This window comes from Arachis ipaensis, chromosome B03, assembly GCF_000816755.2.
Source record: "Arachis ipaensis cultivar K30076 chromosome B03, Araip1.1, whole genome shotgun sequence".
Lineage (NCBI taxonomy): Eukaryota > Viridiplantae > Streptophyta > Magnoliopsida > Fabales > Fabaceae > Arachis > Arachis ipaensis.
In genome coordinates, this window is record NC_029787.2 from 25,593,207 (window position 1) to 25,603,732 (window position 10,526).

The window sequence follows — 10,526 nt, forward strand, 5'->3', positions numbered from 1 at the left end:
ATACCTTGCCCCAGCACTAAGACCCAGGTCCAAATGAAAAGACCCAGCCCAAAGGATTGAGCCTCACCCCACACCGATCTTCCCCTAAAGAAGTCGGTTCTCACTACGACTTGTTCTAAAGAAGTCGGGGACGAAGATTAGCTGGCAGATAAACACTCACTCAAATGAGTAACTGCCCCTAAGATCTCTCAACCCACTTCTAAGAGCCATATCCCAACTTTTCTAAGATAAAGGGACGGTTATCCACCTTAAAAGGTGGAACTACTTCAACGGTGGTTATTGGTTCACCACTATAAATACACTGACACTTCTCAGGTATCACTAAGTCCCAATACTCTCTAGACCTGCTTATGCCCTTGCTAACTTAGGCATCGGAGTGTCTTTGCAGATACCACCTCATTCACTCGTATTCACAAGTCGGACAGAGGCCCTGAAGACGCGAATCCGCCCGAAGGCTTCCCTCCATAGACGATTGGGCCAACCCAGCGAGTCCAGCCCAATAATCTCCGGTTACCCATCGTAACATTGGCGCCGTTGCCGGGGACCCGAGAGATCAACCAGTTATGGCGGACAAATCATCGGAAGATGGTCATACGGCGTCTGATTCCGAGCAGGAAAACCTGGACACCGGAAACAACGACGCGAACCCAACTTCTCACCCAGAGGCCAGCGATCAACATCGAGAAGGCACCTCTGGGTTTAAAAATCCAAAGGTAAACTCCTCGGATGGACGAGAGTCAGGTAAGGAAGGGCCACCCCACGCAACCGAGCTAATGGAGTTGGTCCATGGCCACCAAGGTCGTTTGGAACAGTTGGAACAGGAGTTAGAACGACAACGAGAGGCGGAGCGAAATCTCAGGGAAGAGATAGAGTGACGAAAAGAGTTAGAGGAAAAACTCTTAAGACTATAATCCTCTCTGAAAAGTCGGAACTCCCGTGGCGACCGAGAAGAGTCGCCCCTGGGAGGAGAAGATCCGTTTAGTGAGAATATCATGAGGGCAAAGGTTCCAAGAAACTTCAAAAGCTCTGATATGAACCTCTATGACGGAACCACAGATCCGAAGCATCACTTAAGCAACTTCAAAAGTCGGATGTATCTGGCTGATGCTTCTGATGCAACTCGCTGCAAAGCCTTTCCGACTACCTTGTCAAAAGCGGCGATGATGTGGTTTGACAGCCTCCCACCGAGGTCGGTCACCAGCTTTGAAGACCTCTCGAGAAAATTCTTGATGAGGTTCTCCATCCAAAAGGATAAAGTAAAACATGCGCCGAGCCTCCTGGGAATAAAGCAGGAGGTCGGAGAACCTTTGCAGGACTATATATAAAGGTTCAATAAAGCATGTTTAGAGATTCAGGACCTGCCCACCGAAGCTGTCATCATGGGGTTAGTGAATGGACTTAGAGAAGGTCCCTTCTCACAGTCCATATCAAAAAGGCACCCCACCTCCCTGAGCGATGTACAAGAAAGAGCAGAGAAGTACATCAACATGGAGGAAAATGCCAGACTACGAGAGCCGAGTTGGCGACCTGGGCATTCCCACTCTGCAAAAGAGAAGGAAAGAGAGCCCAAGAAGAAAGAAGAACTCGGTCTCGACAGGCCAAGGAAATATCACTCTTATACTCCTCTAAAGGTTTCCATGGTGGATGTATACAGAGAGATCTGCAACACTGAAAGGCTACCACCTCCCAGACCCATTAAAAATAAAAAGGGAGGAAGTCGCGGCGATTACTGTGAGTACCATAAGATCTATGGTCATTCAAGAAATGATTGCTACGACCTTAAAAATGTGATAGAAAAGCTGGCCAGAGAAGGTCGGCTTGATAGATATCTCATGGAAAGGTCGGACAATCATGGGAAGAGAAAGCGAGAGGACGGGGACAGGAGAGACCCACCACCACAAACTCCCGAGAGACATATACATATGATCTCGGGAGGATTCGCGGGTGGAGGACTCACCAAGTCCTCTCGCAAAAGACACCTCAAGCGGGTTTACCAGGTCGGGAGTGAATCACCCGACCTCCCCACAATCTCGTTCACAAAGGAGGATGGGCAAGGAATAATCCCTGGACATGATGATCCAGTGGTGATAACCCTGATCCTAGCCAATGCCCACCTCCACAGAACTCTAGTAGACCAAGGGAGTTCGGCAGATATCCTTTTCAAGCCCGCGTTCGACAAGCTAGGGCTGGATGAAAAGGAGTTAAGAGCCTACCCCGACACCTTATATGGATTAGGCGACACGCCGATAAAACCATTGGGATTTCTACCCCTCCACACGACCTTCGGAAAGGGGGAAAAGTCTAAAACTCTGAGCATAGATTTCATAGTCCTCGACGTGGGGTCAGCATATAATGCCTTGATTGACAGAGCTACCCTAAATCGACTCGGAGCGGTGGTGTCTACCCCTCACCTTTGCATGAAATTCCCGACATTTGCGGGGATAGCAACGGTGCGAGGAGATCAGAAGCTGGCAAGAAAATGCTACAATGAAAGCCTGAACCTGAGAGGGAAAGGCAAGGAAGTCCACACCATAGAGCTCGGTGGCACAAGAACCAAAGAAGAGCTGCACCCCCCAACCAGGAGGAAAAACTGAAGAAATACAGGTCGGTGAAGAGGAAGGAAAAAATACCAACATAGGAGCCAACCTGGAAGAAATCTTAAAACAAAAGTTGACAAAGCTCCTAAAAGAAAATTCTGACCTCTTCACCTGGAAAGCTTCCGACATGCCAGGAATAGATCCCGAGCTCATGTCCCACAGGCTCGCTGTACACCCAGGGTCTCGACCTGTACAGCAGCGAAGGCGTAAGCTCGGCCCAGAACGAGCTCAAGCGGTGGAAGAGCAGGTACAAGCACTCCTAGAGGCCGGCTTCATCAGAGAAGTCAAGTATCCAACATGGCTAGCAAATGTGGTGCTAGTCAAGAAACAAAACGGCAAGTGGAGGATGTGCGTTGACTACACCGACCTGAATAAGGCATGTCCCAAGGACCCATATCCACTCCCAAGCATTGATACTCTAGTGGACTCCAGCTCAGGGTATCAATACTTGTCGTTTATGGATGCCTACTCGGGATACAACCAGATCCCGATGTACAAGCCAGACTAGGAAAAGACATCGTTCATCACACCTAGAGCAAATTATTGCTACGTGGTCATGCCTTTTGGATTAAAAAACGCAGGGGCCACGTACCAAAGGCTGATGAACAAGGTGTTCGCTCCCCACCTCGGGCACTTAATGGAGGTCTATGTAGACGACATGCTGGTAAAAACTTGGGAAGAGGCCGACCTTTTTACGGACCTCACGCAAGTTTTCAACTCCATAAGGGCGCATGGGATGAGACTAAATCCCGCAAAATGCACCTTCGCGGTGGAGGCTGGAAAATTCCTAGGATTTATGCTAACCCAAAGAGGGATCGAGACAAATCCTGACAAGTGCAAAGCTATCCTAGAAATGAAAAGCCCGACTTGCTTGAGAGAAGTCCAACAATTAAATGGCCGACTTGCAGCCCTTTCCAGGTTCTTGGCAAGGTTAGCATTAAGGTCCCTTCCACTGTTCTCTCTGCTGAGAAAAGGATGCCAGTTCGAGTGGACTCCAGAATACGAAGAAGCGTTCCAAGAGTTCAACAAGTTCTTGAGCCAACCTCCAATCCTCACCCGACCTCTAGTGGGGGAAGAGCTTGTCCTATATTTGTCTGTAGCTGACAAAGCTGTCGCGTCGGCCCTAATACGAGAGGATGAGGTTGGATAGCATCCAGTATATTTCACCAGCAAAGTTCTACAGGGTTCCAAGCTAAGGTACCACAAGCTAGAGAAGTTTGCGTACTCCTTAGTAATAGCCTCGCGGAGGTTAAGACCCTACTTCCAAGCCCACACAATAAGGGTCCGAACGAACCAACCCATGAAGCAAATCCTCCAAAAGGCGGATGTTGCAAGGAGAATGGTTCAGTGGGTGATAGAGCTCTCTGAGTTCGACTTAAAGTACGAAATTTGGACAGCGGTAAAAGCCCAATGCCTCACCGAATTTATAGCGGAATATGCAGGAGATCAAGAGGAAAAGCCGACTACATGGGAACTATACGTAGATGAATCCTCAAACAAAACAGGAAGCGGTGCAAGCATAATACTAGCCAATGAAGGGGGAACACAGATAGAAGTTTTCCTCAAATTTGAATTTCCAGCTTCCAACAATCAGGCAGAATATGAAGCCCTGATTGCAGGATTAAAGCTAGCAGAAGAGGTCGGTGCAACCCAGGTACTGATATTTAGCAATTCCTAAGTAGTGACCTCCCAAATAAATGGAGAGTATCAGGCTAAAGACCCGAATATGAAAAGATACTTGGAAAAAACTCTGGAGCATCTCGGGCGCTTTGCAGAAACCGAGATCAGACACATAACTCGGGACCTGAATAGCAGAGCAGACGCCCTCTCCAAGTTAGCCAGTACCAAACTAGGAGAGAATAATAGAAGCTTGATCCAGGAAACTCTCCAAGAACCCTCTGTGATGAAAACAGAGGACAAGCAGGAAGTCCTTGAAGTAACCGGGTTAAACCTCGGATGGATGAACCCCTTGGTCGAATACCTAAAATTTGACATCCTCCCCAAAGAGGAAAAAGAGGCCAAGAAAATCTGGAGGGAAGCACAATACTACACTTTGGTGAAAAATACCCTCTATAAAAGAGGAATATCAACACCATTGCTAAAGTGCGTACCGACCTCAAGGACAACTGAAGTACTAGAAGAGGTTCATAATGGGATCTGCGAAAACCACCTCGGAGCCAGGTTGCTAGCAAGAAAAGTAATCCGAGCTGGGTTCTATTGGCCGACTTTGCAGAAGGATGCCACAGAATTTGTGAAAAGATGCCAACCATGCCAGATGCACGCAAATTTCCACGTGGCTCCCCCCGAGGAGCTAATCAGTATAACTTCTCCATGGCCCTTTGCAAAATGGGGGATGGACCTGTTAGGACCTTTTCCCCAGGCCCCAGGACAAGTTAAATACTTAATTGTGGGAATAGACTACTTCACAAAGTGGATAGAAGCAGAACCATTGGCCACCATCACTGCCCAGAGAAGTCGGAGGTTCCTCTACAAAAATATCATCACAAGGTATGGGATACCTCATTTCATTACCACAGATAATGGAACCCAGTTCACCGACTCTACCTTCAGAAGCCTAGTAGCCAGTATGAAAATAAAACACCAGTTCACCTCGGTGGAGCATCCACAAGCAAATGGACAAGCGGAGGCAGCTAACAAAATCATACTGGCGGGGCTAAAGAAAAGACTACAAGATGCAAAAGAGGCTTGGGCTGATGAGCTCCCGCAAGTGCTATGGGCCTACCGGACGACGCCACAATCCGCCACAGGAGAAACACCCTTCCGACTTGTCTATGGCGTAGAAGCCATGATACCAGTAGAAATCAATGAACAAAGCCCAAGGGTGATCCTCCATAATAAGGTCGGAAATGTACAGGGGCACAAAGAGGAGCTTGAATTGCTCTCCGAAGTCCGAGAGCAAGCCCAGATAAGAGAAGCAGCATTGAAACAAAGGATAACTACCAGGTACAACAAAAAATTCATTCAAAGGAGTTTCACCCCAAACGATTTGATCTTGATCAGAAATGACATTGGAGTCAACAAATCGGGGGAAGGAAAGCTCGCTGCTAATTGGAAAGGACCATACAAAGTTAGTGAGGTCTTAGGAAAAGGGTATTATAAGGTGACCGACCTAAACGGCACCGAGTTACCAAGGTCGTGGCATGCTTGTAACATGAAAAGGTAATATAGTTAAATGCGAACTCTACTCCCTGATGTACTCTTTTTCCAACTTCACGATTTTTTCCCAAAAATCAAAGGATTTTTTCTGAAGAGGGATTTTTAACGAGGCATCACAGTAGAGACTAAGGGAGAACGGACTATCAAAAACCCTTAGTAGCAGCGAAAGTACCCTCCCAAATAAATAAAGATCTTTTACAATATCTCGTATAAATTCCTTTTCGTTTGTTTTTCTTTCTACGAAACACGCCGACTTAAGCTCGACAAAGCGTGAAAATCCCATGAACCGACCTAGATGGTCGTCAGGATGAAACGACGACGTACAAGTCGGTGTAAAGAGATTATAAAAGTTGATCGTGAAAAACTCGGAAACATTCTGACTCATAAGTCGAAATGAATCCCCGAGAAGCAAAGAAAACGCATCGCAAAAATAACCTAAGTCATAGGAACTCAATGAATCAAAAAATTGAGTATAAGGAATACCAAAAAGAGATCGAAAAACCTATCAAAGAGCCAAAAGACTGTCCTAAGTCCTTAAAGTTAAAAGGCTCAAAAAGGACAAACAACCAAGAAAAAGGTTTTCAAAAAGATCAAGGGGATTTTTCAAAAACCAAAATCAGAAAAGCATGCACAAAGAAAGGTAACTTAAACCCTTATCCAAAAAAGGGGTCTTTTTTGTCAACCTAAACCCTTATCTAAAAAAGGGTATTTCTACAAATATTTTGTTTACGGCCTTAAAAAGCCAAGAAATGTCAGCAGACCACCACAACATAAAAAAAGTTTAAAAAAGAGGGGACCCACAAGCCGGGCCCCATATAGCCACAAATATTTTTAAAGAGTATCACCACCAAAGCCGAAGGGAGTAGTCGGATCACCACCAGAGTCAGGGAGAGTAGTCGGAGCACCATCAGGACCAGGGAGAGAAGTATCCATAGGAGCCAGAGAGGAGGTTCTGTGAGCCTTCGAGGAACTCGGAGCATCCTTGGAACGAGGAGGAGACTCCATTACCCTCTGCCCCCGAGTCTTCAAATCTGACTCGGTGACGTATTGGGGAGAGGGAGGAGAGACTATAGCCCCGTCAATGACGACCTTGTCCGGATCCAAAGGTGAGAGATCTAGGTCGGGAGCAAGGACTCCGACCTGTTCCTTAAAGATCCTCCATGCTTCCTCGGCCCCGTCAGCAATAGAGTCCTCCAACTCGGTATAGTCACTCCGAGCTTTCAGCAAATCTTTCTTCACCACCACGAGGTCCTCAAACAAGCTCGCATAACTCTCCTGCGCCTTCAGCCTCAGGCCCTCCTCCATGTTGCACCGAGCTTGCAACTTCCGCTCACTCTCCTGAAGGCCATCCCTTTACTCCTTTAATTTGGCGACCTCCTCCTTCAGCGCCCTCTCATGCTCCTGATACATAAGAAGCCTCCCCTCCAACTCTTCAACCCTCGAGGTTGAACCCAGAGAGCTAAGAGGAGTCTTCTCAAACATATCAAGGAACTTTGTGCATACCCCCGCCGCCCTAATACTCTCCTGAGCCAGAATAGTGAGGTGGTTCCGAATAGAAACATCATCCATACTTATGTGGGTATGGGGATAGATGTATTTCCGGACAAATTGAGGTGCATCCACGTTAGCCTCACCTTCAAAAGAAAAGCTAGACTCCAAGGTGTTGCGCTTCTTCTTTTCTGGCTCAGGGGAGGATCGGGGAGGAGGGGACGACTGAGAGGAGGTTGAAGAAGAAATGACAATAGGACGGTTCGGGGTCCCCAAATTGTGAGGAAGGGGGGAGGAGAAGGAAGAGGAGCGTTAGTTACCCTGGCACCGCCAACCCTGGCACGAGACCTTGCCTTGGCCTCCTGGACTCTCTGGTAAGACTCCCTGGAATTCTTCTTCGCCATCTCTGTAAAAAACAATCAGTAGCCAAAGAGTCCGAAAAATAAGTCGGTAAAAACAAGTCGGAAACAAAGTGAATGAATAAAAGCTACCTAGTTGTGTCTAGACAAAGGTCGGCGACCCTTGGAGAAATTTTTTGGTATCCAGATATGGGGCCCTCCCCCACACTTCTCAGAGGAACCCCCACAATGGCAGCCTCCACCTCATCTAGATCATCCAAACCATATTTCTCACAGGGGGAGGCCTCCAGCCAGTACAGAGGAAAGTGAGGGGAAGAACTCTCGTCTAAGAAGAAGGGGTGGTGACCCTCTACAGTTTGAACTTTGAAAAAATAATTTTTGAAGTCATGGAAGGATTCATCAAAAAGGGTGAAGATTCTCTGACCTTGTATAGCTCGGAAAGACACCCATTGTTGCTTATTATTTTGCCCACTGAAGGGCTTGGTCATGTGAAAGAGGAAAAAGAAAATCGTCAGGGACGTCGGAAAATCTAAAGCATGGCTAATAAACTGGTAGATTTTCAGAAAACCCCAGGAGTTGGGGTGAAGCTGGGTAGGAGCAACTCGGCAGTAGCGTAGAACGGCAACCTCAAAATCAGAAAAGGGGAGAAAAACGCCCAGGCGGGTGATCATACTCTCATACATATAAAAGAAATGAGGGGCTACTTCAGAAACCCTCCCGAAACAAACCCGGTCTTCCGGACCCGGGACCACCAATTCATACTTCGGCTCATCCTCATCAGAGGTACAAAGTCTATGATGAGTGCGGAGGTTGGTGATAAAATCGGTGTCGACCATAGGTTCCTCCCCTAGGACCGTGACGTCAACCCACTGGGCAAGAATTTCTACAGAAGACATTGTTTCCTAAAGGTTGACGAAAACCTACAAAGGGAAAAGAAAAAGATCAAGAACAGGGTCCCTAAGGGGCATGGAATCAAACAGAAGCCTACAAAGTCAACTCCTCTCTCTAAAAAAGTAAAAGCATGCAAACAGAAACATTTCATAAAAGAGAAGAGGAGAAAAGACTAACCTTTGTCTGGAAGCAAGGTAGGGGAAGATGAAAGCCTTCAAACGAAGAATGCCCCACGAACAGATGAGAAAATTTGAAAAACGCAGAAACGAAACAACAAAAGAGAGATAAAGTATTTATAGACACGTTAGGGGCATAATGGTAAAAACGGAAAGCGGTCATTAATGGGTGCACCGTTACCAAGGTAATTAATACCTACGCAAACCTCTAACGGACGCGACGTTTGATTAGACGTAACTGTGAAAACCAAAAGTCACGAAAGTCACGTCGGTTCCGAACAATCACGTCGGTTCCCTCACAAGTCGGCTACGACCCCGAGTAGAATACTCGAACCCAAGTCTCAAAAGAAATTGGGCTCGAGTAGGGGCACTGTTCATACCCTGGCCCAACACTAAGGCCCAGGTCCAAACGAAAAGACCCAGTCCAAAGGATTGAGCCTCACCCCACACCGATCTTCCCCTAAAGAAGTCGGTTCTCACTACGACTTGCTCTAAAGAAGTCAGGGACGAAGATTAGCTGGCAGATAAACACTCACTTAAATGAGTAACTGCCCCTAAGATCTCTCAACCCACTTCTAGGAGCCATATCCCAACTTCCCTAAGATAAAGGGACGGTTATCCACCTTAAAAGGTGGAACTACTTCAACGGTGGTTATTGGCTCACCACTATAAATACATTGACACTTCTCAGGTATCACTAAGTCCCAATACTCTCTAGACCTGCTTACGCCCTTGCTGACTTAGGCATCGGAGTGTCTTTGCAGGTACCACCCCCATTCACTTGTATTCACAAGTCGGACGGAGGCCCTAAAGACGCGAATCCGCTCGAAGGCTTCCTTCCATAGACGATTGGGCCAACCCAGCGAGTCCAGCCCAATAATCTCCGGTTACCCATCGTAACATTGGCGTCGTTGCCGGGGACCCGAGAGATCAACCAGTAATGGAGGACAAATCATCGGAAGATGGTCATACGGCGTCCGATTCCGAATAGGTCATGTTTATAAGTAAAGATATAAATATAAGTTTAATTCTCAGGGAATTATTCATATCTCTAACCCTTCATTATCCAAATAAATTAAAACTGCTGCTCTCTAAACCAGGACTTGAGTTACTAGCTTAGACATTCAAACTCCAAACATATATTGCTTTTTGAGAGAGAGAGAATTCAGCAACGGATGGTTTAATATTGACAAAGACCTTGCTGAATAGGGCTTGCATTTTGTCCTAGACAAATTAAAATTGATACCCTTTTTTTTTTCTTTTTACAAATTAAAATCGAATGTGTCCTATATATACATATGGTGTAACAATTTTGTTCAGGAGAAGCCGTTTTGGCCAAGTATGATAAATAGTTACATTATTGTGTGATGGTATCTGAAACAGTTTCTGTGGATTGCATGTTTTGGCAATTGGCTAATTATTAAGAGTACTTTCATGCTATCAAAATAAAGGTGTATCTGCTATAGTAGCTAGTAGCTACCATTATTTACATACTCATGCTTTTCCCACTTTGGTCTCTGAATTTTCATCTCCAAATAAATACTTTGTCTACATTTTATTAACATGGTCTGTGGGCAGTATATATTCGGTTAATTAATAAGTGGTAAGTAAGTTTGTGTATTTTTAGGGTGGAACAATATATCAAAAATCATGCTTTCTCATAATTATCATTTTAAAATTATTTTTAGAAATCATAAACCTTTAAATAATTTTTAAAAACTTAGTTCACAAACCAATTCATGTGTACTCAATATAAATAATATTATAGTACGAGTAAGGTTAATAATGAATCAACTTTTCGGTTAACATTAGGTAATTTTTTTTTAATTTATTTTATT